Below are 19,442 nucleotides of genomic sequence, written 5' to 3' on the forward strand. Positions count from 1 at the left end.
TAGTGGTTGAAGGGGACTTTTCTTCAATGTGTAAACCTGATTCTCCTTGGGTATCTGATGAGTCCTCAGTACAGATGCCAAATCCCCCCAGGGTCACACGATGTGTTTATTACGTGGACAGAGGGCTGTGCACCCCAACTTACTATCTGGGCCTCTACCCTCCTCCAATCCCACCAAGGGAGTCCGGGCTCTTCTCTGCCCCAGCCTTGGTGGGTTTGAAATTTGGCTTAAATATACGGATGCTATTCATGTTCAGGGTGGGAGTTAGGAGACAGAGAAGCAAGAGGTGAAACTCGAAAAACACAAGCCCTTCTTTTCCACCCGGAGATGGTGTTCCATCTCCAGAAGGCTCCAGTTCTCATTCCCTGGGGTACTTTGTGTCTGGCTTAAGTAGGGGTGGCATTTCCTCACAAGAATGCGTGAGGTTGCTATGGAAACAGTATGGTGGTTTCCCCCCAAAATTAAAGATAGAATTACCATATGATCCAGCACTCTCACTTCCGGGCGCCTCCCTAAAAGAAGCGAAAGCGGGGACTCAGATGTTTGCTCAGCCGTGTTCACGGCAGCATCACTCACAACAGACGCAGTGTGGAAACAACCCAAAGGCCCACGAGGGGATGAAGGGGTAAGCAAAACGGCATATATACATACGAGGGAATATTATTCAGTCTTACAAAGGGAGGACACAGGCGACAATAAGGATGAACCTTGAAGACATTATGCTACGTGAAGTCAATCGGTCACAAAAAGGCAAACCCTGCATGACTCCACTTATGTGAGGTCCCTGACACAGCCACATTCATAGGGGAATCACACTGGTAGTTTCCAGGGGATGGAAGAAGGGAGGACAGGGGTGTTGGTATTTAACAGCCACTGAGTTTGAGTTTGGGACGATGAGGAGAGTTTTGGGGATGGATGGTGGTATATTTGCACCACAATGTGAATGCACTTCATGCTACTGAGCTGTACACGTAAAAATGGTGAAGGTAGTAAACTTATGTGTATTTTACCACAACTAATAATTAAAAAAAAAAATGCATGAGGTAGGAAAACATCTCTTCAAGACCCCATGCAGGCCACCGAATTCAGGAGCCAAACCGTCCGGGCAGCTTCATGAAGAGGTGAGAACAGTTCCTCCCGACTGCTCGGGACTGCTCACCTCTAGCGAAGCACTTACTTCTGCGTTCAATACGAGCCTGTTGAGTTAAACTAAGGGGTAAAGTGAGGGAGACACCTATGAGTGATACAATTAGCCAGGGTCTAAGCCACAGATCAGGAATCCCTCCAATCTCATTGAGTTGGTCCATTTTCATTTCCTTCTTGTCCTTCTCCCTTTTGTCTTCTATCTTGTATGGACAACCCCCTCCACCCATCCCCAGCATACAAAATACTCCTCTTACATTTCTGTCCACTGGCCTATTTTGTTGTTGTGCCCCCCCCCCAAAGTGTTTTTCTCACCACCTGGAATTGTTAATAGCTACTGTGGCTTTACAAACACTAAGTCAAATTGGCGTGCTTTCTTGCAAATTGAGTGATTTATGTGATGCACCCCCTTACCAATGCATATGCTGAACACCGGTCCTGTGATTCTCCTAATGACCACCAGGTGGCATGATTTGGAAAACCCAACCTATATCACTAATGGCAAATACCACCTCAGGTGGCTGTCCTCCTGTGAGATCTGGAGGCATGGTGTCTAGGTGGCGATTAACCAGGACTTGAAGGAGGGCACATCTGTATTAAAAAGACAGACCTTTCAATGACTGCAAGTATAAGGGCTCTGATGATGCCCCATAGTTCCAGCTGCTTTTCATGTTCCCTCTCATATCTTAGCTCCCAGAAGAACCATTATTGGGTTATGTCTTGGGTATAACCTGCCTCTAGGACAGGACTGCATGCTTCAGCCCTTGTAGTACTGGATGGACCACTCTCTCCCAGGGCCTAGCTCCTAAGGTCAGATGATATGTCCCATGTCATTCTGTTTTGGCTATGTTTTCCAGTTTCAGCTTTTAAAGAGTTTTCTCCTGGAAAACGTCCTGTGGTGAGAACAGCTCCTTCCGATTGCTCGAGAAGGAACCACCTTCCCAAATGCAGCTTCCTGTGCTAGTTCCTTCCTGCACCTCCTCCTGCTGCCTGTGGGGGAAGCTGGGGCTCCTGCTACAGTGGAATCCTGCCATCCCTGACCTGTGTAAACCTGTTGTCTCCCTTCCTAGAACTTTCTTTTGTGACTAATCGTATTCTCCTGGTTTATAAGCAGTCAGGGAACAAAGAAATGATGACTATTAAGAATTAGTGGGAATTCAGCAAGAAAAGGCATATGCTCAACTCACCTGGTTTCCCTCTGACGGGACGCTTTTAGACATAATGCATTTTGATTGCTAGGAAGCATTTCTTAAGTCTCTGTTGTTAGCCTTGTAGACAAAATGGAGGGAGGGGACAAGATGAGAGTTTAGAGATGCAGATTCACGGCTGGTTAGTCAACCCCACACAAACAGTAGGGGAAACTGATTGGAAGGCAGTCACTGGTGAAGTGTTGTAAGGCCTACCCTTATCTCTGTTCATTTCTACCTGTTACTGCCTTAAAGGGAGACTCTCAAAGCACACGTTCCCTGTTTCCAGGCATTGCAGAAACCGTTGCGTGGCAAAATTGGGGCTGGAAAAGTCCTTAATGGGCTACAAAAGAAAAAAATATACAATAGGCTGGATGCAAGCAGGTGAAGTTCAACAGACAAAGAAAAACGTGGTTTCCCATTTAAGTTCAAACAATCAATTGGCTGAGCATAGGATGGGGGACACTTAACAGCACGTTCTTGTTTAAAATCCCTGGAGTTTCAGCAATCCAAAAACGGATTCCTAACTAAAGATGGGGCCCAGCTGCTCAAAGGAACTAGTGCCAGCTGCGATGGTATGAACACAAGCGTGTGGCAAAAGGGGGTCGTGGTGCCCGAGCCGCTAAGCACGCCGGGCTGAGTGACCGAGTTGGTCAGGATAACGTAGTCATTTGATGGTGCTTGAGCCGCAGAAACAGGGACAGATCTGGTCTCTGCTCAACGACTCTTGGAGGGGAGGGACCACATCCCGTTGTGTACATTCCCAGTATCTCTTATGGAAGAAGAGAAGGTGATGGTCCTGTTGGTCAAAAGAATGGATACATGAATGACTGGAGGGGATGGGAGGCTTTCTTGAAAGACTGGAAAGGTTTTCCCAGTAGAGGGAACCAGGGCCCAACTGTGATGTCTGCAGTACTCTGAGCCTACCCACACCCTACGTGTGGCAGCCCCACTCCTGGGATTCCAATTATAAGTGATTTGCATATCCTGTAGTGGAAGGAGACATCCACTGCTGGGTTCAAATTCGCATTGGGCTCCACACGGGGTGTGGAACCTACTTTAAAAAGGGGTGGGGGGAGGATGCTCCAACAAACCGTGTAGAATGGATGGATTTTCCCTGAACACATCTCATCACCCACTGGTTTCCCACTGATAATAGACACCCGTCTGTCCCCTAAACCCTGCTCTTCAGGTGCAGAGTCTCTCCTAGGGGAAACCTCCCTGACATCCCCCAACCATGATTTTCCTTGTCTCTTCTGCTTCCAGCCCTGGCTGTTACAGAACTGGGCAATTCCAGGCCTCAAGGAAGGTTCTCCAGACTATCCCTCACGTGTGGCGATTCTCTGTAATATTTTGGCTCCGTGGCATTCTCAGTAACTACCAGATAAAGACAGCTCCTTGGCAGAAGCGGGTATTTATGGGGGCAGCCATGTTTACCTTCCAAAGAAGATTCAGGAGACAATGACACGCTGCCCCTTCCCATCACATTTGTCCAAGTATTTCCTTAAATGGTGAGGGGATTTGGTTCTTTAACTCTTTCAGGATGCATTAATGGCCATGTGAGAAAGATTCCTTTTGAGGCCACTGGAACCTCTTGCTGGTTTTCTCAGAAGTAGAAGTCCCTTAGCTGGGAGTCTCCAATCCCTGGGAGACCTTGGGGGAAGTTGCTTTCCCTCTCTGTGCCTCATTTTCTCTAACTATAAAATGAAAGGATGTGGGTAGAGAAGCTCTGAGGTCCCTACCAGCAACAATGGCACAATTATATAGTGTGGGCATACCCCCAATAACTGAGGCTGAAATATCAAAACAAGATCTGGGGTTAGTAAACAAAGCTTATTAAATGGAACCCTCAAACAATTATTCTTCTGATCTCAATCAAGAGACCCAAATAATCTGGCTTCTCAATTTGCAATTTCCTTGAATTCCTGCTGTTGATTAGTTCGGGTAGCCAGTTAATGGATTCTGGCACACCAAACCCATTCGTTTTGTTTTCTTAGAGGCAGGCTCCCATCTTGGAAATCAGAACCAGGAGGTAATGGCTTTTGATGTATTGTCAACAGGAGAGTCGGGAGTTCTCGCACAGCGTCGTCACCGCCTGGGATCCCACAAGAACAATGACATTGAGGCTGGGGATGAAGAAAGATGGGGAAGATGTCGCAGGCAGAGGGTGCCACTGGGCATCATGGGGCATGGGCAGGGTAGACGTCTGGTGAGACAAGGCTGGAAGAGGCAGAGCCCATAGGCAAGTTGGTTAAGATCTGGGGTGTCCAGTGGTATCCATCAGAGGAGAGCAGAGGGGTCAATAATAAGAATTCACAATTGGGTACTGAGGGCTCAAACCAGAGAGGAAGTGGAAATTCTAATTTCAAGGACCATGTTAACTTGCTGTCTTGGAGAGCTGGCAGATGCCCGAGGCAGGAGCAAAGGCTCAGGACCCAGTTGGCCCAGAGTATGTCCATTCATTCAACAATATTTATTGAGGACCTACTATGTGCTAACTGCTGTTCTAGGCACTGTGGATACAGTCATAAAAGGCCAACAGAAGAGCCTTGCCCCTGTGGAACTAACTCCCGTGGAGGAGGCAAGTAACAAATAATCACATCACACATTGTCAGGTAGAGATGGACAAGAACCGTTACAAAGTAACACAGAGAAAAGGCACGGAGAGTGATGGGAGCTGCTATTTAGATAGGGTGGTCAGGGAAGGCTTCCCGGAGGAGGTGACAGGGAGCAAAGACCTGAATGAAGCAGGGAGTGAGCCATGTGAATACCAAATACATTTCACCAAAAGCTGCTCTTTGTACCATGGGTGACGGAGCTGCTATAGCATTCAAGCTGTGAGTGCTGTAGAAAATGCAGCTAATCATGGCTTGAGCAGAGAACATTAATTTAACTCACTGAATAAGAGATGCAGTAGGCAGCCCAGGGCTGGGACAGAGGGTTCAAGGGGCCTTGCGACCCAGGTTCCTCTCTTCTTTTTAGCCTGTGGCTTTTGTCCTCAAGGCCATGAAGCAGCTGCTCACTCCCAGGCACAGAGTATAAGTCAAGATGTGAAGGGGGAAGAGAATGGGCAAAAAGATCTAAAAGGATATCAGCTGATTCTGTCCCCATTAGCTCCAGCCAATGACTTCTGCTGTGTCCTCGTGGCCAGGACTGGGTCACATGGCCACCTCTGCACCAGTCACTGGAAGGGAGAGAGGGGCTGTGTGTGGGAGCCAGGCCCACCCATCAGCACCATCGACCCTGGGCCATTCTCTCAGGGCCTCCCTTCATGGAGGGCAACTCTCTGACGGCTTTCGCCCTGAGTCATCTGAAAATCCCAGCTCTCCTCTGATGAGTAACAGCCCTGTAGGGAATCAGGAAAACCCAGCTCCAGTTCAAGCTCTGCCACAAACTTGCTGTGTGACCTTGGGCCAGCTGCTTCTAGTCTCTGGGCCTTGCTGGAGCAATCACGAGACTGCTCTCTGCATTAACGGTCTAAGGTTCCAAGAGCCGCCCTTGTCTCTGCCACCATAAATTCTACCACACAGAGCCCCTGAGAACTCAGCTGGGTCCTAGAGGGGCCCACAGAATGGCCATTTGACCAAAAGAGACACCAGCTCTTAGAGGCAACCCAGCTGGCAGGGCCAGGACAAGGATTAGGTAAGTGAGGCACTTGCCCATAGGAATACAAGTGGGTGCCAAAAAGGTAGTAATTAAGATACATAATATTGTAATGCAATATTTTAAAAAAATTTTAATGCTTATTAATTTTTGAGAGAGAGAGACAGAACATGAGCAGGGGAGGGGTAGAGAGAGAGGGAGACGCAGAATCCGAAGCTGGCTCAGGCTCTGAGCTGTCAGCACAGAACCCGACGCGAGGCTCGAACTCACAAACTGTGAGATCGTGACCTGAGCCGAAGTCGGACGCTCAACCGACAGCCACCCAGGCGCCCCTGTAATGCAATATTTTTTAAATCAAAGCTAATATAAAAAAAATCCATGTTGAACAAAATATTAAAATTTTTAATAAAGAAAATCAATATTACTGATTTTTCCTTTTACTTCCAACTCCCAGATGGTTCAGCAATGGCATGACATCGTTACTGACCCTCTTTAATTTAAAATTGTGAAATTTTGCTTATCATCAACATTTTGCATTAAGTTTGGTTTTCAAAATATATTCTGTTAAAATACTACTATTTGACCGCTGAGTATTTGGGGCCTTTATTTTGCGCCCAGTGCAAATCCCTGACCGGCCTCACCCTGCCCTGCCAGCTTTAAGGAGCCTTTGAGAGCCTGTTGCTGGACAGTGGCCAATCTGTGCAGTCAGGCATTTGCCCTGTCTGGGGACTTCAGGGTCACACAGTGGACATGGGCAATTTTTAGCACTTTGCCACGAGGTGTTTGGATTAAAGGCCCTGGTATTTCTTTAATAAGAAAAACAGGCTGCAGCCATTAAAAATTTAGTCCTACAAATAGCTCCTAGTAGCTCCTCTCTGAGGTGCTGTATTTATTTAATCATAGTAAATTTGGGCCAAATCCTCTCCTGGGGTTTCCAGCACCTGCCTCTATACCCCTGAGGAGTCTGTCACTAGGACCATGCCATTCGCACAAAATCCCTCTGCCTTTGGCTCCCCTGGCCCGCTGGCTCACAGGGAGATAAAACACCTTAGCCTCATTACTCAGATGGCTAATTGCGAACTGATTTAATTAAAGTATACAGATATTTCCCCAAGTTAGTTACATTTCATATCACTCCATTAGGAGTAATTGGCTGGAATGAGAAGCAGCAGAAAGGGAGGCTGGCCAGGTAGGTGGGGAGCAGGGAGCCCCCTTGGTCTGTGGAACGTGTGCTGCCTGACTGTGGGGGCGGTCTGAAGGCGTTCCCGAGGGTACAAGTTCACTGAGAGACGCGCCTCCGCTCAGAAGCCCACCGGGGACGTCCCTGGGTCATTTTAACCCCAGGCACTAGATTGCGCACAGCCTGGGTCAGGAGCCTGGGTTTCAAGCCCATTCCGTACTTAGGGGTTCTGTGACCTGGAGCAGTCACCTCACTCACTTGACTCTTGGCTCCTTCCCCTATAAAATGAGAATAATAGTCCTGCCTGCCTCAGACGGTTGGTACCAGGTTCAGGGGAACAAGCTTGGAAAGCCTTTATTTTAGCATACTACCTGGCACATGGTTAATGCTTAATAAATAATAATACTGTTATTTGGGGCCGGGAGTGTGGTTACGGAGTGAAGCAGTATGGACAGGAGAAGAAGCATCTGCCTTGGAGTCAGAAACCTTGCGGTCTGGTCTCAGGTACGCCCCTAACTGTGCAGTATTGGGCAAGTTGCTTCCTTTCCAGGGCCTCAGTTTACTTTTCTGGCCAATTAAGGGAAGGAGGCAGAGGCTGAGGTTTGCCCACGCTATATCCATTCTCCCCTTCTTCCTTACTAGCAAAGCCCTGACTGGGGCAGCAATGCCCAGCTACAACATCCATAGTTCCCAACCTCCCTTATAGATAGGGCCGGCCCCATGAATTCTGGTCAACGAAGTGAAAGTCAAAGCTGTTCCCTTCTAGGGTGGGGTTCCCAAGAAGTCTCCTTTAAAAGGGGCTGACTCAGCTGGCAAGCACCCCTCCCACCCTCCCCTCCTTCCTTCTTTCTCCCACCTGGAATGTGATCCTGATGGTTGGAGCTCCAGTAGCTATCTTATGACCAAGAGGTAACCTTGAGGGTGGAAGCTACTTGCAGAGCCACTTGGCCAAGCAGAGAGATAGAAGATGCCAGAGACTCTGATGACATCTTGGAGTTGTTGCCCCAGCCATGACCACCCTGGATTTCACAGCACCTGAGAGAGAAAAATTGACCTGCCCTTTTGTGTTTTGTTTTTGTTTCTGTTAAGCCTGAGCCTTTTTGGGTCTCGATTACTTGCTGCTGAATGCTATCCCTTACGGATACAGGGTGTCCTGCTCTATCAGAAGAGTAAAGCTTGATCTCTGAGCTGGTCACAACTTTCTGTCCTCTTTCTGCACCAGGGGGATCCCTCAGCCTGCAGCAATGTTACCGCACCCCCACCCCGGCTCCAGCCCCAATCTGCTCACCCACTTTAGGATCTTCACTACACAGCCGAGATCCCCATATTCCTAGGCTATAAGTCTCAAAACTTGAGGAGGTAAGAAGCAACCTCTTCCCACAGAGAGATCATGTACCCAATCTACCTATTTTCCAAGCACCTATACGGCCAGCCCATTTGCTCACTGCCATGGCAGGGGTAAGACAGCTTGGGACACCTTGCAGCTCTGGTGTACTGGAAAATGCAAGGATTCACTGCTGAAATAACTGATTTTCATCCCTGTTCTGTCCCTTACTGGTTGTGTGACCTCTAGAGACTGAATGTGCCCCCCAAAATTCATATGTTGAAACCTAATGCCCAGTCTGTTGGGATTAGGAGGTGGAGACTTTAGGAGATGAGAGGTCATGAGGGTGGGGCCCTCATGAATGGGATTAGTGCCCTCATCAAAGAGGCCCAAGGGAGCTCCCTGCAGCCTCTGCCCCATGAGGTTACGGTGAAAGGACGGCCGTGTACAGAGAAGCAGGTCTCACTAGACACCGAATCTACCAGTGCCTTGAGCTTGAACTTCCCAGCCTCTAACACTGTAAGAAATGAATTTCTGTTGTTTCTAAGCTACACAGCCTGGGCTATTTTGCTATAGCAGCCCAAATGCACTAAGATAGTGACCTGTGGAAAGTCTCTTAAGTCTTTCTGGACCTTGGTTTTCTCATTTATAAAGTGAGCAGAATAGGGCCGTCTGGGCAGCTCAGTCAGTTAAGTGTCCAACTCTTGATTTTGGCTCAGGTCATGATCTCATGGTTCACGGGATCAAGCCCACACTGGGCTCTGTGCTGACAGAGCAGAACCTGTTTGGGATTCTCTCTCCTTCTCTGTGACCCTCCCCCTGCTCATGCTCTGTCTCTCAAAAACAAATACATAAACGTTTAAAAAAAAAAAAACACCAAATAAAGTGGGCAGAATAATACCATATCATTCTGTAGGGGACAGGATGTAGAAACGAAATGTGGGAGAGATGCACTGTAAATCAAAAAGTGTAGTACTCATCAGAACCTGTCATTATCATCAGAGACATTTTTTAAGCCAATCCACAAGATTTCCTGAGCTCCTTCTCTGAGCCCAACCCTGTAGGCATGGTGAGAGGAATACCAAAAAAGTACAAGCCACTATCCTCCATTTTGCAGAGAGAAAAGGGGAGTTCAGAGAGGTTAAGTAACTTGTCTAAGGCCACACAGCTAAAGAGTGGACGTGCTGGGATTTAAGCCCAGCTGTCTGAGTCTAAAACATTCCACAGCCTCGCCACATAGAGGTGAAAGGCTATGGCCAAATCCAGCCACACCTGATTTTAAAAATAAAGTCTTCTTGGACCACAGACACACTCATATGTTTACATCTTGTCTCTAGCTGCTTTTGCACTACGGTGGCAGAGTTGAGTAGTTGCATAGAGGTTGTGTGGCTCACAAAACTCAAAATATTTTCCACCTGGGCCTTTTCAAAGTTCTCCGAACGCTAATCTCTAGCGTCCTATTTGTCCACCGTCTGGCCCCCAGTGAACACCCTTTTCCACGCCTGACACTGCGGCCACCGGTGATGCAGAGACACGTCCGACGTGAGTCTGCTTATTTCTCAGGTTACGAGTGAGGCTGGCCCCATTTCACAGATGAGATTTCCTCCATGAGAGGAGCCTGGAGATCCACACCAGGACATGGCGAGGAGGAATGGAAGGAGAATGTGGAGGAGAGCCGTGGGCTCTCCTCGTGTCTCTCTCCATCCCCTCTACCGACTCCCACTTGTCAGAAAGTCAGGGAAAGTTGATAGGCTGGGTGCTGGCCGCATGCTCTGCACGGACACCTCATCCACCGCCCTCTGCCCTTCCTCTGCCTCCCAACCTGCTGCCCCTTCCAGACGGGCTCAGAGTACCAGGGCGTCCACCTCGCCTACCACGCAACCCCCCAGAGCCCTTCCCGGCCCCTCTGCCCCCACCCACCTCACTGGTGTGTTTACTTAAGGCTGGATTCTATATCTGGAAGTTCATTAATTTTTCGTGGGTGCCAAAACGCGGATCATTTGTGCTTATCCTCAACTAAATAAGTCAGGTCATAAGAGGTAATGCCATGGGTAGTGGAATGTAAACAAACACATTCTACCTCAATAAACATGCTAATTTCCAGCTATAATATTCACAAGTAAAAGATCCATCACGCCGACCCTATTTGGCAAAGGCAGCGGGCCTCATCCGTCAACGGGGGAGGCTCCCGCCAGTTCTCCGCGGGAGGGAAATAGTACAACTTAACTTGCTTGATGACGCCCTCGGGGGGAAACATGAGCCTCATAAATGAGTCTGGAAATGTGATAAAAGGATAATCTTGCATAAATGAGCCTATATCATCATTACCTGCACCGACCAAGGCCAGGCACAGGCTTTGAGTGATGGAGTCACATTTCATATAAATTAAGGCCGAGGAGCTAGTGCACCAGGCCAGCGGGGGCTCTCTGTCCTTGCTGTGTCCCGCTGCCCACCCTCGCCCGAGGCTGCCACACAGGATGCGCGGAGGGCCGAGCAGGAGGTTCAGGGCTGGCTGGGGCTGGGGCACCGGGATGGGAAGACTGCCCAGGCCCAACCTGAACATGAGTACACCCTTGGCAATTGGTGACATCAGAGCGGGTATTGGTCCTTCCTCCCACCTCTCAGAAAAAATTAAGGAATCCATTATTTGATGTGCTCAATTTAGTGGACACCTATTAAAGGGCAAGGCACTGAGAGGCACTTGGAAAATCAAAATAAGATGAAGCCCTTGTTTATAAGAATTCACCGTGGGCTCAGCGAGGCAAAACAAGTCGTCCCAGCCCGCTTGGTCTGTGGTCAAGTGTGGAGGGTGCTCAGAGGACAGAAGGGCTCCCCGGCCTGGCTAAGGCAGAGAAGGTCAGGCCTTCGGGGCATAAAGGAAGACAGGCTACTACTCAGTGAGTGGTGAAGAGCTGGGTCTCCCTCTCCTTGCTGCCCCTCCCCAAGGCCCTCAAGGACACTGCCCCGCGTGCAGCTTCTGCTGAACTCCTCTGTTCGGCCTGTGAGGACTTTTAGCAAAAGAAAGAGAGATGAGGGGCACCTGGATGGCTCACTTGATTGAGCATCCGACTTGGGATCAGGTCATGATCTTACAGTTCGTGGGTTCAAGCCCTGCATGGGGCTCTGTCCTGACAGCTCAGAGCCTTGGGCCTGCTTCACATTCTGTGTCCTCCACTGTCTCTGCCCCACCCCTGCTTGTGCTTTGTCTCTGCCTTTCGAAAATGAATAAACATTAAAAAAAAATTTTTTTTAAAGAAAAAAAAGAGGAGGGACAAATACACAGAACCTGTAAGCTGTCTCGGAAAAGATCTGGCGGAGATCTTGACGCTCTTTCCTGATTCTCCCTTGCCCCTCCCCCCCCCCCCGTGATGTTGTGGGTGCCCTACCCAGCTCCCTTATTCACACGGCTGAGGCACCCGTCCTGGCAGTGTTGACAGCCACCGCTCACAGCCACCCTCTTCCTCAGAGAACTGTCTTTGGCCAAAGAGGAGCCACCTCACCTGGGGGGTTATCCCTCCCTGCTCCTCTGATGTCAGACTAGGTGACTCTGGGGGTACAGAGGCTGGCCCCCTTGACTGACCCCTTTGTCAGGGGTCATGCTCTGAGGTGCGGCTCCCACCAGGACGGGTCAGGCTGAGGCCAGACTCCGGCCAAGACCACATCCTTGCTGCCCCATCCTGCTTCCCTTACCCACTTCTCCCAAGAACATGCCCCTTGCCCCTGATAAACTACATGCATCAAAATCTCCATCTCAGGCTCTGCTTTTAGGTAGCCTGACCCAGGCTCTCCATTTTCCTCAAAGACAGACTTGGAAACAACCCACCACAAGGCAGCACAGCAGGGGCAGTACCGGGTAATGACGAACGTGCTGGGGGGCTCAGAGAAGGAGAATCTAGCTATGCCTCAGGGGGTCAGGGAGGGCACCTTGGAGAAGGGGTGCCCACCTTCCCTGGGCTGGGTCCTGCATTCTCCAGGTGGGTGAGGTGGGAAGGGGGTTCCAGGCAGAAGGAACAGCATGTCCTTCCATTTCCCAGGCACTTTCCAGCATCACTTCATGGCAAATAGCAGCATCCATGTGACATGGAAAGGGCTTGCTCTAGAAGCCTCCAGAACCACCAGGGCTGAGGGGTGGCCAGCCCGTAAATGCTTATTATGGGAATGAGGGAATGCATACAAGCAAGCAAGTAAAATCATTCTGAACATTCCCCCAGCGGACAGTATTTCATCCGTCCCGTCACTTACCCTGTGCCACCTGCTCCCCCACTAGACCAGAAAATCCTTTCCAGTAGGGGCTGGGGCCGGGCATCAAGAGTGTCTCCCTGAGGCCTAGCTCTGCTTTTTGCAGTGGATGCTCAGGAAATAACTTATCCCATGGCTTTGAACCGCTGACCCGGGAGGAGAAGGGATCACCAAGACCAAATGTTTAGATGTATCAAGGCCTTCATTCATTCATTCACCAAACAGCTTTGTGATGTGATAGAAAATCGGTGAATCAGAAATAGAGACGAGGGTGCCTGGGTGGCTCAGTGGGTTAAGCGTCCGACTTTGGCTCAGGATCTCACGGTTTGCGAATTCCAGCCCCGCATCCAGCTCTCTTCTGTCAGCACAGAGCCTGCTTTGGATCCTCTGTCTCTCTCTCTCTGCCCCTCCTCTGCTCTTTCTCTCTCTCTCTCTCTCAAAAATAAACATTAAAAAATTTAAAAAAAGAAGAAGAAATAGGGAAGAGAGGAAATTATTATGTGCTAACAGTGCACAGAAATTGTCCTAGGTGCTTTCACGTGCTGCACTTAAACTTCATGATAACCTGGAAGGGGGCATTGTTACTGCCAGGAGCAGATGTGCAACTGACATCTACGTGTACCTAGGTCCAGAGTCCAGGGTCTTTCCATCCTCTCTCCCTCCCTTCCTCTCCACGGGAGGATGTTGTAAAATCAAAGTTGTCAAGGTCTGGAATCAGTTAACCAGATCTTTCTGGAGGCAGAAGATCAGGAAGACCTCTGAGTCTCTCTCTCAGCAGAGAATCCTCTGATTTAGGCCACCCGGGCCCAAGGAGCTCTGATGGGCAGATCCCCTCCCTCCACCTCCCAGACCCAGGCCAGCTCTCCTCAGGTGCATCCAAACACCTATAACAGACAGAAAGCCATGCTTCCAGGGATTGTAGGATTCAGAACCGACTTGAGGGGTTAATTTTTTGAAGGAAAAAAGAAAGGTATAAACACTGCTGAAAAACTGAGCCGACAAGCTCAGGGGAAACCCGAGCCACAGAAGTCTTAGTCAAAAGTGCTGGCTGAGAAATCGCTGGCCCCTGCCAAGCCCAGGGAAGGGAAGCTTGCACATTCCCGGGCTGCGTGTTTCAAATACTTTCCGCGGTTTCGCCAGTGGAGGGCCAGGAGAGAGGAATCTGTCATTACCAACTTGGGTCTGCAAAACAGCTTGGCTGGCAGGGAGCAGTGAACTCGCAGGAGGCAGGAAGCGGAAAACCTGAGTCATGAGCTTCAGGGGACGGGGGAATGTGCAGGAGGGAGGAGGTGAGAGGCAACCGACCACAGACCAAAGGGTCTGCGCGGATCCTTTGACTCCCAACGCATTCTTGCCGGCTCACCACCGTGACTGTCCCTGCCCTGTGGGGTAGAGACTCGTGCAGTTTCCCAAACGTTCTTCATCAGTGTAAACATTTGTGGAGGACCTACTAGGTGCCAGGAATCCTGCTGAACATCCAACACAACGACCCGAGGAAGCAGAGCGGGCACCGTATGCCCGCTTCTCAAACAAGGAAACCGAGAGCCAAAGAGGCACTGGAATTGCCCCACGCCACACAGCAGATGGCCAAAACGTCAGTTCGTCCTTTGTGTATTGAGGGCCTACTAAGTGCCGGGCACTGGGTCAAGGACTGGGCTGCAAAGATGGAGATGACAAGGCCTTTTCAGTGAAGGGCTCAAAATCTTATAGATTAGGACCAGTGTGTGTGTGTGTGTGTGTGTGTGTGTGTGTGTGTTTTCAAGATACATTTATATCTGCTACCCAAGTTTTCTTATTACACCATGTGTGGGAGGAGGGGTGAGGATGCTTCGGAGATGTGACAACATGGAGGTGAGGGACAGGAGGGATGTGATGGCGGAGTGCTGGGTGACGAGCTGTGAGGCCCGGCCTCACAGTTCAGGGTGTTGCTAACGTGCTGTGTGACGCAGGGAGCCGCTTCAGTCCCTTTGGCTCTTGATTTCTGAAGAGGACACCACCCGTGCGTGTCCAGCCTCCCTTTGGAGGTACTGTTCGCGACACACCGTTGCCCTCATGCCAGTGGCTTCTTACTGCAAGCCGCCATCCTCTGCCTGAAGACCTTCTCTGGCTGCAGGACGATGCTGCGTCCAAGGTGGGGCAGGATAAAAATGGGGGGGTTCATGTCCCCAGGAGCAGCCGTCAACAAAAGACTGATGGGAGTTGGGGGATGAAGACAGGCCTTCCTGTCTCCTTGAACAAGACAACTCTGAAGGGCATGTTCACAGCAGCCTCTCTCCCGGGGCTTCCTAGCGGCAGGGGCCCCAGCTGCCCACAGGGGTACTCCGCCCATCAAGCACCCTGTGTTCTCTCCTGTCCTTCCACCTCCCACATCCCTTCTGGCTCTGTCGGTTAAGTGTCCGACTCTTGGTTTCGGCTCGGGTCATGATCTCACCGTTTGTGGGTTCCAGCCCTGCATCAGGCTCTGTGCTGAGCCCCCACCTTGGAGCCTGGAGCCTGCTGTGAATTCTAGGTCTCCATTTCTCTCTCTGCTCCTCCCCTGCTTGCGCTCTCTCTCTCTCTCTCTCTGTCTCCCAAAAATAAATAAATGTTAAAAAAAAAAAAAAAAAAAAAGAAGCAAGCAGCCTCCAGCCAGGAGCAAGGCCTGAAAGGTAAGGCCCAGGGTCGGGGAGAGCACAGGGGTGAGGGCACCAATGCAGGGCTTCTCCCAGGCCATAAATCCCCTGTTGACCCCCTACCCACAGCCTAAGCAGCCCCTCAGGGTGCCCTGAGGGGAGGGGTCCTGTGGAGAGAACTGCAGAGGAGGGGGCAGCAGCAGGGCCTGAGGGCCACGGCCCCCTCTCTGGGCTCCTCATCTAAGCTGCGCCCGCCTCCCCAGCCCCGCCTCCCCCTGCCTCCACTTTATACCCCGCACCTAGATGAAATCACACACAATGCCCTCTGCCCTCCTGCCTTCAGCCCTCACACCTGCCATTCCCTTCAGCCAGAACGCGCTTCCCTCCCTCTGCACCAGCCAACCCCTCCTTCAAAGCAGTTCAGACATCTCCAAGTCTATGCAGCCTTCTCCAGCATCTGCCCTGTTCTGGTCATCAGGCGTCCCCTGCTCCTCCTGCCCTTCCATGGGGTCTGGGACACCCTCCAGCACTGTACCCAGTGTCCTCCCTGGGGAACCACTGTTGGTGAGTCTGTGTTATGTCTTCCCAAAGGTCTCTGAGGGCAGGACTCATGCTCGTTTTCTTTTTATCCTCAGGTGCTGGCTCTTACAGCTCTATAAATGTTACCTGAGTGAATAAGAGTAGGAAAATTACTCAAAGCTTGTTGAGACCCCATTTCCTCACTACAGGGAGCCCGATGGGGAGACCAAAGGCCAGGGATTTGGCACCGCAGACTGGAGCCTCAGAGGATCAATTCTGCCACCACTGCATAGATCCAGAGGCTTCCCTTCATAGCTAGAGACCAGCAAAGAGGTGGCCCTGTGACAGGTCCCTTCTAGGGACAGTTTTGTAGAAGTGCAGTGGTTTTAAAAGCTTTTCTAGCTATGGAGTTCAAACAAAATCCTCCCCAGAAGTCCAATAACTGCTCTGGTTAAAAGGGAAGGGGAGGTGGGGGTAGAGTCCTCTTGACAACCCCTTATCCTGGAGACAAACCACTCGAGAATCCCCTGGGACTCCATAGAGCTGTTTCAAAGCCACTGCCAAGTAAGAAGAGCTGGGTTGTGTCCAAGGACCTAGGTTCTAGTCCCACTCTGCAACTTGCAGGCTGTGTGACCCTGGGCCAGTCACTTCACCTCTCTAGGCCTCAATTTCCTCACCCCCATGATGGAGAAGTTAATGTCTCCCTCACAGGGATGCTGAGAGGCTCAACGCTGATAACCAGGGTAGCTCTGTACCTTACGGTCAGCATAAAATTTGTTGTCAGGGGGCCCAGAAGGACATGAGAAATCTTGTGTCATTTTGAAACAGGCACTCTTGGAGGCACTAGGCCCTGGGCTACAGAACAGACACATGGCTGCAAGACTCATGGTTGCCTTTTTTTCTTGGGGCTTCAGGCCCCTGCATGCTCGCCAGGCGCCTCTTTGCCCCAGACCTCATTACCCAGCCAGCTGGGGCCCTCACGCAGGCATTGTTTCTCGTCCCTGGGTGTGGAGCTGGAACACGTGGGCACGGAAAATTCCTCCCCTCGCTGCTCCACCAGCCAAACCCCAGTCCCAGCCCGGGATGCGGACCCCTAAAGGGAAATGGAGGCAGAGTGTTCTGGCCCCAGGAATCAGCTAATGGAACCTTGTTAATTACTATGTAAATTACTTTAATAGCCTGATCCCCGCCAGACAGTTGTTCAGGGGCTTAAGACTCTAGGCTGGGGAGATGGGATCTCAGGTGAGGGGAAGGAGCAGCCTTTCCTTGGCCCAAAGAGCTCCCATGTATGGTTTCCCATGGGGTGGGAGGAGAGGCACAGATTGGTAACCAGAGGGGAGGATGACCTTGCATCTGAGCATGGCCCATGAGGATCCTGAAAATGACACTGACATGTAGGAATCAAGTCCATCTTGAAGACTGGCACTAAAAAGCACCTCAGATGATCTCTGGTCCTCACGCCTTCTCTGCGTCCAGGGAGAACAGAAGCCCAGAGCAGGTGAGTGACCTGTCCGAAGTCACACGGCAAGATGATGGCCAGGCAGGGGCCGGTCTCCCATCTCCGGCCCAGGGCTTCTCAAACTGGCTCCTGGGGATGCGCTAGACCCGGGCGCCCTGCCTGAAACATCCAATAGTAAGACTTTCCCAACTTTCAGAGGAAAAAAGAAATGCAACCAGAGGCATTTTCTTGATTTTAAGGTCTACCTACAGTTTTTATAAAAAGATACACTACCCTACAGGCACGATCCGTAGCTATATTTTCTTCCAGAAACATGCTCTTGTACCGTGGAATTAAGCATGCCAGAATGTCATAGCATTCTATAAGGAGGCCGTGACTTTAAGATTCTCTGACCTGAAGGGAACCCTCAGTCCTGAAGCACTTCTTTTCATCTCAGTTTTCCAGATAAGGGAAGAGACACAGAGATGCTAATGACTTCTGAAGGACCAGTGCTCTTCCCTCCCTGCCATTTGTCAGAAGTATGTGTAAACCAAGAGTGACTAAGTGCTGAGAGGGCTAGGAAGGAAGGCGGGCGAGAGCGAGGACACCCCTACTATGGGGCTGCTGCCAGGACGTTGAGCTGTATTTGACAGGCTCCCCGACCTCTCCGCGGGCTGCCTGCAGGCACACGGCTCCCTGCTGCAGCACAGGCCAAGTTTCAGACAGTAGGTCTGCTGGCAAGACGAAGGCTGGGCTGGAGTGGTTCTATCATAACATGGTGGCTCTGTGGCCACTTGCTACCTGTGTGACCTTGGGCATGTGGCGTCGTCTATCTGAGTTTTGACTCCATCTGAGAAATGAGAATAAGAACACTTGCCTCACAGGATGGTTGAAAGAATGAAATGAGATGGGCCTGTGCACCTGGTACGGTGCCTGGCACTCACTTTCTCCCTCCTGGTCTCCCCTCTCTAAGATGTAGATGTGAATATGTTTTTTCATGTTTACTTAATTTTTTTAGAGAGAGAGAGAGAGAGAGAGAGAGAGAGACAGAATCTGAAGCAGGCTCCAGGCTCTGAGCTGTCAGTACAGAGCCTTGACACGGGGCCTGAACCCACAAACCATGAGATTGTGACCTGAGCTGGAATCAGACGCTCACCCAGGCACCCCAAGATGTAAATATTTTTAAATTCAGGTCAGGTGCAGGGACCTGGAGTGTGTCACTAGGTAAATGCAGTGGGCTATCAAAGCCCCCACCCCCCCGCCCCCCTCCCTGGGTACCCAGTGCCTTCCTTGCACCTCCAGGGAGTGTAGTGGATCAGAGGCTCTCAGCGCCCCATGAGGCTCTGCCCAAGCCTCTCCCTCACGTGCCCTGCAGTCCCAGCTCTGCCCTATGCCCGGCACTGGCTGGCGGTTCCCTTCTGCCAACCCCCAACCCTCCTGTCAGCACCCCCAACTCAAGAAGCCTTCCCACTGCCTCCAGAACCTGGTTTCCTTGGTCCTCAATGCCGCACACAGGGGCTTCCTCCTTCTCTTCCCTCGAGGGCTATTCTACCACCACCTCATCCTGGGCTCTAGGTTCTGATTATTTCCTGGGTCTGCTGGCCAGAAAAGGTAGGGCCATCTGAGACTTGGTCTCTGTCCTTGGGAACGGGGAAGCAATACAGTAGTCCCCACCACAACCACGAGAGGGGAAATGCTGTGAAGCTCTGCCAGCAGCAGGGATTGCTAACGTTTGTGATAGGTATAAAGGTACAAACACAGATGCCGACAGATCAAATACGCCAGGCTCTCTTTGAGGTGTCTGATGATCCCCCGCTGGGGCTGTCAGCTTCTCCTCCACGCCTCACCTCGGAGGTTATTTCCTTGGAGAAACACCTTTCCCTCCACCCGAGCTTGGCTCTGTGTCCCTCTCCCACCTGGGCACTTCCCAGAGGGGACCATCGTGGCCTGTTTGCCTGCCTGTCCCTGCACTGGGCTGAGCTCTAGGAAGGGAGGGGCCGCAGCTCATTCACCTGGCTCTGGACTAGTTTTGACTGCAAGTAACAGAGTCCAGCCAAATTTATTTAATCAAAAAGGGGAAACTTCTGGAAGGCCATGAATGTGCTTTAGGAGGGGCCCAAGGAGATACAGCTGGCCTCAGGAAGGGCTGAAACCAGAAACAGGTCACCCTCCACACTTCCCCTTCCTCTCTCATCCC

The 19,442-nt window shown here is 50.8% G+C and overlaps 1 long non-coding RNA gene across 1 annotated transcript in view; it reads right to left on the reverse strand.

Annotated features, from left to right (window-relative positions):
- Nucleotides 1-2,329: 2,329 nt before the first annotated feature.
- LOC109262805 (uncharacterized) overlaps nt 2,330-19,442 on the reverse strand; it is a 40,562-nt gene continuing 23,449 nt past the window's right edge. Inside the window, exons 2-3 of the long non-coding RNA XR_002077966.2 lie at nt 2,569-2,673; nt 2,330-2,411 (exon numbers count right to left, since the gene is read on the reverse strand). This is a non-coding gene — a long non-coding RNA (uncharacterized LOC109262805). The remainder of the gene's footprint in view (nt 2,412-2,568; nt 2,674-19,442) is intronic.

This window comes from Panthera pardus, unplaced genomic scaffold (genome assembly GCF_024362965.1).
Source record: "Panthera pardus isolate Hobbes unplaced genomic scaffold, ASM2436296v1 HiC_scaffold_24, whole genome shotgun sequence".
Taxonomy (NCBI): domain Eukaryota; kingdom Metazoa; phylum Chordata; class Mammalia; order Carnivora; family Felidae; genus Panthera; species Panthera pardus.